Source organism: Neoarius graeffei, chromosome 6, assembly GCF_027579695.1.
Source record: "Neoarius graeffei isolate fNeoGra1 chromosome 6, fNeoGra1.pri, whole genome shotgun sequence".
Classification (NCBI taxonomy): domain Eukaryota; kingdom Metazoa; phylum Chordata; class Actinopteri; order Siluriformes; family Ariidae; genus Neoarius; species Neoarius graeffei.
Genome location: NC_083574.1, coordinates 64876725 through 64892669, shown reverse-complemented (window position 1 = coordinate 64892669; position 15945 = coordinate 64876725).

Genomic DNA, 15945 nt, shown 5'->3' with positions numbered 1-15945 from the left:
ACACACACAACGCACCTGGCACACACACACAACGCACCAGGCACACACACAACGCACCAGGCACACACACACACAACGCACCAGGCACACACACACAACGCACCAGGCACACACACACAACGCACCAGGCACACACACAACGCACCAGGCACACACACACAACGCACCAGGCACACACACAACGCACCAGGCACACACACACACACACACAACGCACCAGGCACACACACACACACAACGCACCAGGCACACACACACACAACGCACCAGGCACACACACACACACACAACGCACCAGGCACACACACACACAACGCACCAGGCACACACACAGACAACGCACCAGGCACACACACACAACGCACCAGGCACACACACACAACGCACCAGGCACACACACAACGCACCAGGCACACACACACACACACAACGCACCAGGCACACAGACACACACAACGCACCAGGCACACACACACACAACTCACCAGGCACACACACACACACAACGCACCAGGCACACACACACACAACGCACCAGGCACACACACACACAACGCACCAGGCACACACACACACAACGCACCAGGCACACACACACACAACGCACCAGGCACACACACAATGCACCAGGCACACACACACACACACACACAACGCACCAGGCACACACACACACAACGCACCAGGCACACACACACCCAACGCACCAGGCACACACACACACAACGCACCAGGCACACACACACACAACGCACCAGGCACACACACACAACGCACCAGGCACACACACACAACGCACCAGGCACACACACAACGCACCAGGCACACACACACAACGAACCAGGCACACACACACACACACACAACGCACCAGGCACACACACACACACAACGCACCAGGCACACACACACACAACGCACCAGGCACACACACACACACAACGCACCAGGCACACACACACAACGCACCAGGCACACACACACAACGCACCAGGCACACACACACACAACGCACCAGGCACACACACACACACAACGCACCAGGCACACACACACAACGCACCAGGCACACACACACAAAGCACCAGGCACACACACACAACGCACCAGGCACACACACACAACGCACCAGGCACACACACACACACAACGCACCAGGCACACACACACAACGCACCAGGCACACACACACACACACACACAACGCACCAGGCACACACACACAACGCACCAGGCACACACACACACACACACACACAACGCACCAGGCACACACACACAACGCACCAGGCACACACACACACACACACAACGCACCAGGCACACACACACACACACACACACACAACGCACCAGGCACACACACACACACACACAACGCACCAGGCACACACACACACACACACAATGCCCCAGGCACACACACACACACACAACGCACCAGGCACACACACACACACACACAACGCACCAGGCACACACACACAACGCACCAGGCACACACACACACACAACGCACCAGGCACACACACACACAACGCACCAGGCACACACACACACAACGCACCAGGCACACACACACACACAACGCACCAGGCACACACACACAACGCACCAGGCACACACACACACACAACGCACCAGGCACACACACACACACACACAACGCACCAGGCACACACACACACACACACAATGCACCAGGCACACACACACACACACACACACACACACACAACGCACCAGGCACACACACAACGCAACAGGCACACATACACACACAACGCACCAGGCACACACACACACAACGCACCAGGCACACACACACACAACGCACCAGGCACACACACACACAACGCACCAGGCACACACACACACACAACGCACCAGGCACACACAAACACACAACGCACCAGGCACACACACAACGCACCAGGCACACACACACACACAACGCACCAGGCACACACACACACAACGCACCAGGCACACACACACACACAACGCACCAGGCACACACACACACACAACGCACCAGGCACACACACACACACACAACGCACCAGGCACACACACACACAACGCACCAGGCACACACACACACAACGCACCAGGCACACACACACACAACGCACCAGGCACACACACACAACGCACCAGGCACACACACACACACACACAACGCACCTGGCACACACACACACTCAACGCACCAGGCACACACACACACACAACGCACCAGGCACACACACACACACAACGCACCAGGCACACACACACACACACAACGCACCAGGCACACACACACACACAACGCACCAGGCACACACACACACAACGCACCAGGCACACACACACACACAACGCACCAGGCACACACACACACTCAACGCACCAGGCACACACACACACACAACGCACCAGGCAAACACACACACACACACAACGCACCAGGCACACACACACACACAACGCACCAGGCACACACACACACACACAACGCACCAGGCACACACACACACACAAGGCACCAGGCACACACACACACACAACTCACCAGGCACACACACACACAACGCACCAGGCACACACACACAACGCACCAGGCACACACACACACACAACGCACCAGGCACACACACACACACAACGCACCAGGCACACACACACACAATGCACCAGGCACACACACACAACGCACCAGGCACACACACACACTCAACGCACCAGGCACATACACACACACAACGCACCAGGCACACACACACACACAACGCACCAGGCACACACACACACACAACGCACCAGGCACACACACACACACAACGCACCAGGCACACACACACACACAACGCACCAGGCACACACACACACACAACGCACCAGGCACACACACACAACGCACCAGGCACACACACACACACACAACGCACCAGGCACACACACACACACACACACACACAACGCACCAGGCACACACACACACACACAACGCACCAGGCACACACACACACACACACAACGCACCAGGCACACACACACAACGCACCAGGCACACACACACACACAACGCACCAGGCACACACACACACAACGCACCAGGCACACACACACACAACGCACCAGGCACACACACACACACAACGCACCAGGCACACACACACAACGCACCAGGCACACACACACACACAACGCACCAGGCACACACACACACACACACAACGCACCAGGCACACACACACACACACACAATGCACCAGGCACACACACACACACACACACACACACACACACACACACACACAACGCACCAGGCACACACACAACGCAACAGGCACACATACACACACAACGCACCAGGCACACACACACACAACGCACCAGGCACACACACACACAACGCACCAGGCACACACACACACAACGCACCAGGCACACACACACACACAACGCACCAGGCACACACAAACACACAACGCACCAGGCACACACACAACGCACCAGGCACACACACACACACAACGCACCAGGCACACACACACAACGCACCAGGCACACACACACAACGCACCAGGCACACACACAACGCACCAGGCACACACACACAACGAACCAGGCACACACACACACACAACGCACCAGGCACACACACACAACGCACCAGGCACACACACACACACACACACAACGCACCAGGCACACACACACAACGCACCAGGCACACACACACACACACACACACACAACGCACCAGGCACACACACACAACGCACCAGGCACACACACACACACACACAACGCACCAGGCACACACACACACACACACACACACAACGCACCAGGCACACACACACACACACACAACGCACCAGGCACACACACACACACACACAATGCCCCAGGCACACACACACACACACAACGCTCCAGGCACACACACACACACACACAACGCACCAGGCACACACACACAACGCACCAGGCACACACACACACACAACGCACCAGGCACACACACACACAACGCACCAGGCACACACACACACAACGCACCAGGCACACACACACACACAACGCACCAGGCACACACACACAACGCACCAGGCACACACACACACACAACGCACCAGGCACACACACACACACACACACAACGCACCAGGCACACACACACACACACACAATGCACCAGGCACACACACACACACACACACACACACACACAACGCACCAGGCACACACACAACGCAACAGGCACACACACAACGCACCAGGCACACACACACACAACGCACCAGGCACACACACACACAACGCACCAGGCACACACACACACAACGCACCAGGCACACACACACACACAACGCACCAGGCACACACAAACACACAACGCACCAGGCACACACACAACGCACCAGGCACACACACACACACAACGCACCAGGCACACACACACACAACGCACCAGGCACACACACACACACAACGCACCAGGCACACACACACACACAACGCACCAGGCACACACACACACACACAACGCACCAGGCACACACACACACAACGCACCAGGCACACACACACACAACGCACCAGGCACACACACACACAACGCACCAGGCACACACACACAACGCACCAGGCACACACACACACACACACAACGCACCTGGCACACACACACACTCAACGCACCAGGCACACACACACACACAACGCACCAGGCACACACACACACACAACGCACCAGGCACACACACACACACACAACGCACCAGGCACACACACACACACAACGCACCAGGCACACACACACACAACGCACCAGGCACACACACACACACAACGCACCAGGCACACACACACACTCAACGCACCAGGCACACACACACACACAACGCACCAGGCAAACACACACACACACACAACGCACCAGGCACACACACACACACAACGCACCAGGCACACACACACACACACAACGCACCAGGCACACACACACACACAAGGCACCAGGCACACACACACACACAACTCACCAGGCACACACACACACAACGCACCAGGCACACACACACAACGCACCAGGCACACACACACACACAACGCACCAGGCACACACACACACACAACGCACCAGGCACACACACACACAATGCACCAGGCACACACACACAACGCACCAGGCACACACACACACTCAACGCACCAGGCACATACACACACACAACGCACCAGGCACACACACACACACAACGCACCAGGCACACACACACACACAACGCACCAGGCACACACACACACACAACGCACCAGGCACACACACACACACAACGCACCAGGCACACACACACACACAACGCACCAGGCACACACACACAACGCACCAGGCACACACACACACACACAACGCACCAGGCACACACACACACACACACACACACAACGCACCAGGCACACACACACACACACAACGCACCAGGCACACACACACACACACACAACGCACCAGGCACACACACACAACGCACCAGGCACACACACACACACAACGCACCAGGCACACACACACACAACGCACCAGGCACACACACACACAACGCACCAGGCACACACACACACACAACGCACCAGGCACACACACACAACGCACCAGGCACACACACACACACAACGCACCAGGCACACACACACACACACACAACGCACCAGGCACACACACACACACACACAATGCACCAGGCACACACACACACACACACACACACACACACACACACACACACAACGCACCAGGCACACACACAACGCAACAGGCACACATACACACACAACGCACCAGGCACACACACACACAACGCACCAGGCACACACACACACAACGCACCAGGCACACACACACACAACGCACCAGGCACACACACACACACAACGCACCAGGCACACACAAACACACAACGCACCAGGCACACACACAACGCACCAGGCACACACACACACACAACGCACCAGGCACACACACACACAACGCACCAGGCACACACACACACACAACGCACCAGGCACACACACACACACAACGCACCAGGCACACACACACACACACAACGCACCAGGCACACACACACACAACGCACCAGGCACACACACACACAACGCACCAGGCACACACACACACAATGCACCAGGCACACACACACAACGCACCAGGCACACACACACACACACACAACGCACCTGGCACACACACACACTCAACGCACCAGGCACACACACACACACAACGCACCAGGCACACACACACACACAACGCACCAGGCACACACACACACACACAACGCACCAGGCACACACACACACACAACGCACCAGGCACACACACACACAACGCACCAGGCACACACACACACAACGCACCAGGCACACACACACACTCAACGCACCAGGCACACACACACACACAACGCACCAGGCAAACACACACACACACACAACGCACCAGGCACACACACACACACAACGCACCAGGCACACACACACACACACAACGCACCAGGCACACACACACACACAAGGCACCAGGCACACACACACACACAACTCACCAGGCACACACACACACAACGCACCAGGCACACACACACAACGCACCAGGCACACACACACACACAACGCACCAGGCACACACACACACACAACGCACCAGGCACACACACACACAATGCACCAGGCACACACACACAACGCACCAGGCACACACACACACTCAACGCACCAGGCACATACACACACACAACGCACCAGGCACACACACACACACAACGCACCAGGCACACACACACACACAACGCACCAGGCACACACACACACACAACGCACCAGGCACACACACACACACAACGCACCAGGCACACACACACACACAACGCACCAGGCACACACACACAACGCACCAGGCACACACACACACACACAACGCACCAGGCACACACACACACACACACACACACAACGCACCAGGCACACACACACACAACGCACCAGGCACACACACACACAACGCACCAGGCACACACACACAACGCACCAGGCACACACACACACACAACGCACCAGACACACACACACACACAACGCACCAGGCACACACACACACAACGCACCAGGCACACACACACACACAACGCACCAGGCACACACACACAATGCACCAGGCACACACACACACTCAACGCACCAGGCACACACACAACGCACCAGGCACACACACACACAACGCACCAGGCACACAGACACACACACAACGCACCAGGCACACACACACACACAACGCTCCAGGCACACACACACACAACGCACCAGGCACACACAAACACACAACGCACCAGGCACACACACACACACAACGCACCAGGCACACACACACACAACGCACCAGGCACACACACACAACGCACCAGGCACACACACACACACACAACGCACCAGGCACACACACACACACAACGCACCAGGCACACACACACACACAACGCAGCAGGCACACACACACACACAACGCACCAGGCACACACACACACTCAACGCCCCAGGCACACACACACACACACACACAACGCACCAGGCACACACACACAACGCACCAGGCACACACACACAACGCACCAGGCATACACACACACACACACACACAACGCACCAGGCACACACACACACACAACGCACCAGGCACACACACACACAACGCACTAGGCACACACACACAACGCACCAGGCACACACACACACACACAACGCACCAGGCACACACACACACACACACAACGCACCAGGCACACACAAACACACACAACGCACCAGGCACACACACACACACACAATGCACCAGGCACACACACACACACAACGCACCAGGCACACACACACACACAACGCACCAGGCACACACACACACACACAACGCACCAGGCACACACACACACACAACGCACCAGGCACACACACACACTCAACGCACCAGGCACACACACACACACACACACACACAACGCACCAGGCACACACACTCAACGCACCAGGCACACACACACACACACACACACAACGCACCAGGCACACACACACACAACGCACCAGGCACACACACACACAACGCACCAGGCACACACACACACACACAATGCACCAGGCACACACACACACACACACAACGCACCAGGCACACACACACACACAACGCACCAGGCACACACACACACACACACACAACGCACCAGGCACACACACACAACGCACCAGGCACACACACACAACGCACCAGGCACACACACACAACGCACCAGGCACACACACACACACACACACACACAACGCACCAGGCACACACACACACACAACGCACCAGGCACACACACACACACACACACAACGCACCAGGCACACACACACACACACACACACAACGCACCAGGCACACACACACAACGCACCAGACACACACACACACACAACGCACCAGGCACACACACACACTCAACGCACCAGGCACACACACACACTCAACGCACCAGGCACACAGACACACACACACAACGCACCAGGCACACACACACACACACACAACGCACCAGGCACACACACACACACAAAGCACCAGGCACACACACACACACAACGCACCAGGCACACACACACACACAATGCACCAGGCACACACACACACAACGCAACAGGCACACACACACACACACAACGCACCGGGCACACACACACACACACACACAACGCACCAGGCACACACACACACACACGACGCACCAGGCACACACACAGACACACACACAACGCACCAGGCACACACACACACACACAACGCACCAGGCACACACACACACACAACGCACCAGGCACACACACACACACAACGCACCAGGCACACACACACACACAACGCACCAGGCACACACACACAACGCACCAGGCACACACACACAACGCACCAGGCACACACACACACACACACACACACAACGCACCAGGCACACACACACATACACAATGCACCAGGCACACACACACACAACGCACCAGGCACACACACACACACAACGCACCAGGCACACACACACACACAACGCACCAGGCACACACTCACACTCAACGCACCAGGCACACACACACACACACACACACACACACACACACACACACACACACAACGCACCAGGCACACACACACACACACAACGCACCAGGCACACACACACACACACAACGCACCAGGCACACACACACACACACACACACACAAAACGCACCAGGCACACACACACACACAACTCACCAGGCACACACACACAACGCACCAGGCACACACACACAACGCACCAGGCACACACACACAACGCACCAGGCACACACACACAACGCACCAGGCACACACACACACGGACAACGCACCAGGCACACACACACACACACACAAAACGCACCAGGCACACACACACACACAACGCACCAGGCACACACACACACACAACGCACCAGGCACACACACACAACGCACCAGGCACACACACACAACGCACCAGGCACACACACACACACACAACGCACCAGGCACACACACACACAACGCACCAGGCACACACACACAACGCACCAGGCACAAACACACACACAACGCACCAGGCACACACACACACACAACGCACCAGGCACACACACACACTCAACGCACCAGGCACACACACACACACACAAACACACACACACACACACAACGCACCAGGCACACACACACACACACACACACACACAACGCACCAGGCACACACACACACACACACAATGCACCAGGCACACACACACACACACACACACAACGCACCAGGCACACACACACACACACACAACGCACCAGGCACACACACACACACACACAAAACGCACCAGGCACACACACACACACAACGCACCAGGCACACACACACACACAACGCACCAGGCACACACACACAACGCACCAGGCACACACACACAACGCACCAGGCACACACACACACACACACACACACACACACACACACACAACGCACCAGGCACACACACACACACACAACGCACCAGGCACACACACACACAACGCACCAGGCACACACACACAACGCACCAGGCACACACACACACACAACGCACCAGGCACACACACACACTCAACGCACCAGGCACACACACACACACCGCACCAGGCACACATACACACACAACGCACCAGGCACACACACACACAACGCACCAGGCACACACACACACAACGCACCAGGCACACACACACAACGCACCAGGCACACACACACAACGCACCAGGCACACACACACAACGCACCAGGCACACACACACAACGCACCAGGCACACACACAACGCACCAGGCACACACACACAACGCACCAGGCACACACACACAACGCACCAGGCACACACACACAACGCACCAGGCACACACACACAGAACGCACCAGGCACACACACACACACACACACACACACAACGCAACAGGCACACACACACACACACACACAACGCACCAGGCACACACACACACACAACGCACCAGGCACACACACACACACAACGCACCAGGCACACACACACACACAACGCACCAGGCACACACACACACACACACACAACGCACCAGGCACACACACAGACACAACGCACCAGGCACACACACACACACAACGCACCAGGCACACACAACGCACCAGGCACACACAACGCACCAGGCACACACACACACACAACGCACCAGGCACACACACACACACAACGCACCAGGCACACACACATACAACGCACCAGGCACACACACACACACAACGCACCAGGCACACACACACACACACAACGCACCAGGCACACACACACACACAACGCACCAGGCACACACACACACACACAACGCACCAGGCACACACAACGCACCAGGCGCACACACACACACACACAACGCACCAGGCGCACACACACACACACACAACGCACCAGGCACACACACACACACACACAACGCACCAGGCACACACACACACACACACACACAACGCACCAGGCACACACACACACACAACGCACCAGGCACACACACACACACAACGCACCAGGCACACACACACACACACAACGCACCAGGCACACACACACACACAACGCACCAGGCACACACACACACACAACGCACCAGGCACACACACACACACAACACACCAGGCACACACACACACACACAACGCACCAGGCACACACACACACACACAACGCACCAGGCACACACACACACACAACCCACCAGGCGCACACACACACACACACAACTCACCAGGCACACACACACACACACACAACGCACCAGGCACACACACACACACAACGCACCAGGCACACACACACACACAACCCACCAGGCGCACACACACACACACACAACGCACCAGGCACACACACACACACACACAACGCACCAGGCACACACACACACACAACGCACCAGGCACACACACACACACAACGCACCAGGCACACACACACACACAACGCACCAGGCACACACACACACACAACACACCAGGCACACACACACACACAACGCACCAGGCACACACACACACACAACACACCAGGCACACACACACACACACAATGCACCAGGCACACACACACACACACAACGCACCAGGCACACACACACACACAACGCACCAGGCACACACACACACACACACACAACGCACCAGGCACACACACACACAACGCACCAGGCACACACACACACACACAACGCACCAGGCACACACACACACAAAACGCACCAGGCACACACACAACGCACCTGGCACACACACACACACAACGCACCAGGCACACACACACACACAACGCACCAGGCACACACACACACACAACGCACCAGGCACACACACACACATAACGCACCAGGCACACACACACACACACACACACAACGCACCAGGCACACACACACACACACACAACGCACCAGGCACACACACACACACAACGCACCAGGCACACACACACACACAACGCACCAGGCACACACACACACACAACGCACCAGGCACACACAACGCACCAGGCACACACAACGCACCAGGCACACACACACACACAACGCACCAGGCACACACACACACACACACACAACGCACCAGGCACACACACACACACAATGCACCAGGCACACACACAGCGCACCAGGCACACACACACACACAACGCACCAGGCACACACACACACAACGCACCAGGCACACACACACACACAACGCACCAGGCACACACACACACACAACGCACCAGGCACACACAACGCACCAGGCACACACACACACACAATGCACCAGGCACACACACACACACAGCGCACCAGGCACACACACACACACAACGCACCAGGCACACACACACACAACGCACCAGGCACACACACACACACACACAACGCACCAGGCACACACACACACACAACGCACCAGGCACACACACACAACGCACCAGGCACACACACACACACACAACGCACCAGGCACACACACACACACACACAACGCACCAGGCACACACACACACACACACACACACACACACAACGCACCAGGCACACACACAACGCACCAGGCACACACACACACACAACGCACCAGGCACACACACACACAACGCACCAGGCACACACACACACAACGCACCAGGCACACACACACACACAACGCACCAGGCACACACAAACACACAACGCACCAGGCACACACACAACGCACCAGGCACACACACACACACAACGCACCAGGCACACACACACACAACGCACCAGGCACACACACACACACAACGCACCAGGCACACACACACACACAACGCACCAGGCACACACACACACACACAACGCACCAGGCACACACACACACAACGCACCAGGCACACACACACACAACGCACCAGGCACACACACACACAACGCACCAGGCACACACACACACACAACGCACCAGGCACACACACACACACACAACGCACCAGGCACACACACACACACACACACACAACGCACCAGGCACACGCACACACTCAACGCACCAGGCACACACACACACACAACGCACCAGGCACACACACACACACAACGCACCAGGCACACACACACACACACAACGCACCAGGCACACACACACACACAACGCACCAGGCACACACACACACAACGCACCAGGCACACACACACACACAACGCACCAGGCACACACACACACTCAACGCACCAGGCACACACACACACACAACGCACCAGGCAAACACACACACACACACAACGCACCAGGCACACACACACACACAACGCACCAGGCACACACACACACACAACGCACCAGGCACACACACACACACAACGCACCAGGCACACACACACACACAACTCACCAGGCACACACACACACAACGCACCAGGCACACACACACAACGCACCAGGCACACACACACACACAACGCACCAGGCACACACACACACACAACGCACCAGGCACACACACACACAACGCACCAGGCACACACACACACAATGCACCAGGCACACACACACAATGCACCAGGCACACACACACACTCAACGCACCAGGCACATACACACACACAACGCACCAGGCACACACACACACACAACGCACCAGGCACACACACACACACAACGCACCAGGCACACACACACACAACGCACCAGGCACACACACACACACAACGCACCAGGCACACACACACACACAACGCACCAGGCACACACACACAACGCACCAGGCACACACACACACACACAACGCACCAGGCACACACACACACACACACACACACAACGCACCAGGCACACACACACACAACGCACCAGGCACACACACACACAACGCACCAGGCACACACACAACGCACCAGGCACACACACACACACAACGCACCAGGCACACACACACACACAACGCACCAGGCACACACACACACAACGCACCAGGCACACACACACACACAACGCACCAGGCACACACACACAACGCACCAGGCACACACACACAATCAACGCACCAGGCACACACACAACGCACCAGGCACACACACACACAACGCACCAGGCACACACACACACACAACGCACCAGGCACACACACACACACAACGCTCCAGGCACACACACACACAACGCACCAGGCACACACAAACAGACAACGCACCAGGCACACACACACACACAACGCACCAGGCACACACACACACACACAACGCAGCAGGCACACACACACACACAACGCACCAGGCACACACACACACTCAACGCACCAGGCACACACACACAGAACGCACCAGGCACACACACACACACACACACACACACAACGCAACAGGCACACACACACACACACACACAACGCACCAGGCACACACACACACACAACGCACCAGGCACACACACACACACAACGCACCAGGCACACACACACACACAACGCACCAGGCACACACACACACACACACACAACGCACCAGGCACACACACAGACACAACGCACCAGGCACACACACACACACAACGCACCAGGCACACACAACGCACCAGGCACACACAACGCACCAGGCACACACACACACACAACGCACCAGGCACACACACACACACAACGCACCAGGCACACACACATACAACGCACCAGGCACACACACACACACAACGCACCAGGCACACACACACACACACAACGCACCAGGCACACACACACACACAACGCACCAGGCACACACACACACACACAACGCACCAGGCACACACAACGCACCAGGCGCACACACACACACACACAACGCACCAGGCGCACACACACACACACACAACGCACCAGGCACACACACACACACACACAACGCACCAGGCACACACACACACACACACACACAACGCACCAGGCACACACACACACACAACGCACCAGGCACACACACACACACAACGCACCAGGCACACACACACACACACAACGCACCAGGCACACACACACACACAACGCACCAGGCACACACACACACACACAACGCACCAGGCACACACACACACACAACACACCAGGCACACACACACACACACAACGCACCAGGCACACACACACACACACAACGCACCAGGCACACACACACACACAACCCACCAGGCGCACACACACACACACACAACTCACCAGGCACACACACACACACACACAACGCACCAGGCACACACACACACACAACGCACCAGGCACACACACACACACAACCCACCAGGCGCACACACACACACACACAACGCACCAGGCACACACACACACACACACAACGCACCAGGCACACACACACACACAACGCACCAGGCACACACACACACACAACGCACCAGGCACACACACACACACAACGCACCAGGCACACACAAACACACAACGCACCAGGCACACACACAACGCACCAGGCACACACACACACACAACGCACCAGGCACACACACACACAACGCACCAGGCACACACACACACACAACGCACCAGGCACACACACACACACAACGCACCAGGCACACACACACACACACAACGCACCAGGCACACACACACACAACGCACCAGGCACACACACACACAACGCACCAGGCACACACACACACAACGCACCAGGCACACACACACACACAACGCACCAGGCACACACACACACACACAACGCACCAGGCACACACACACACACACACACACAACGCACCAGGCACACGCACACACTCAACGCACCAGGCACACACACACACACAACGCACCAGGCACACACACACACACAACGCACCAGGCACACACACA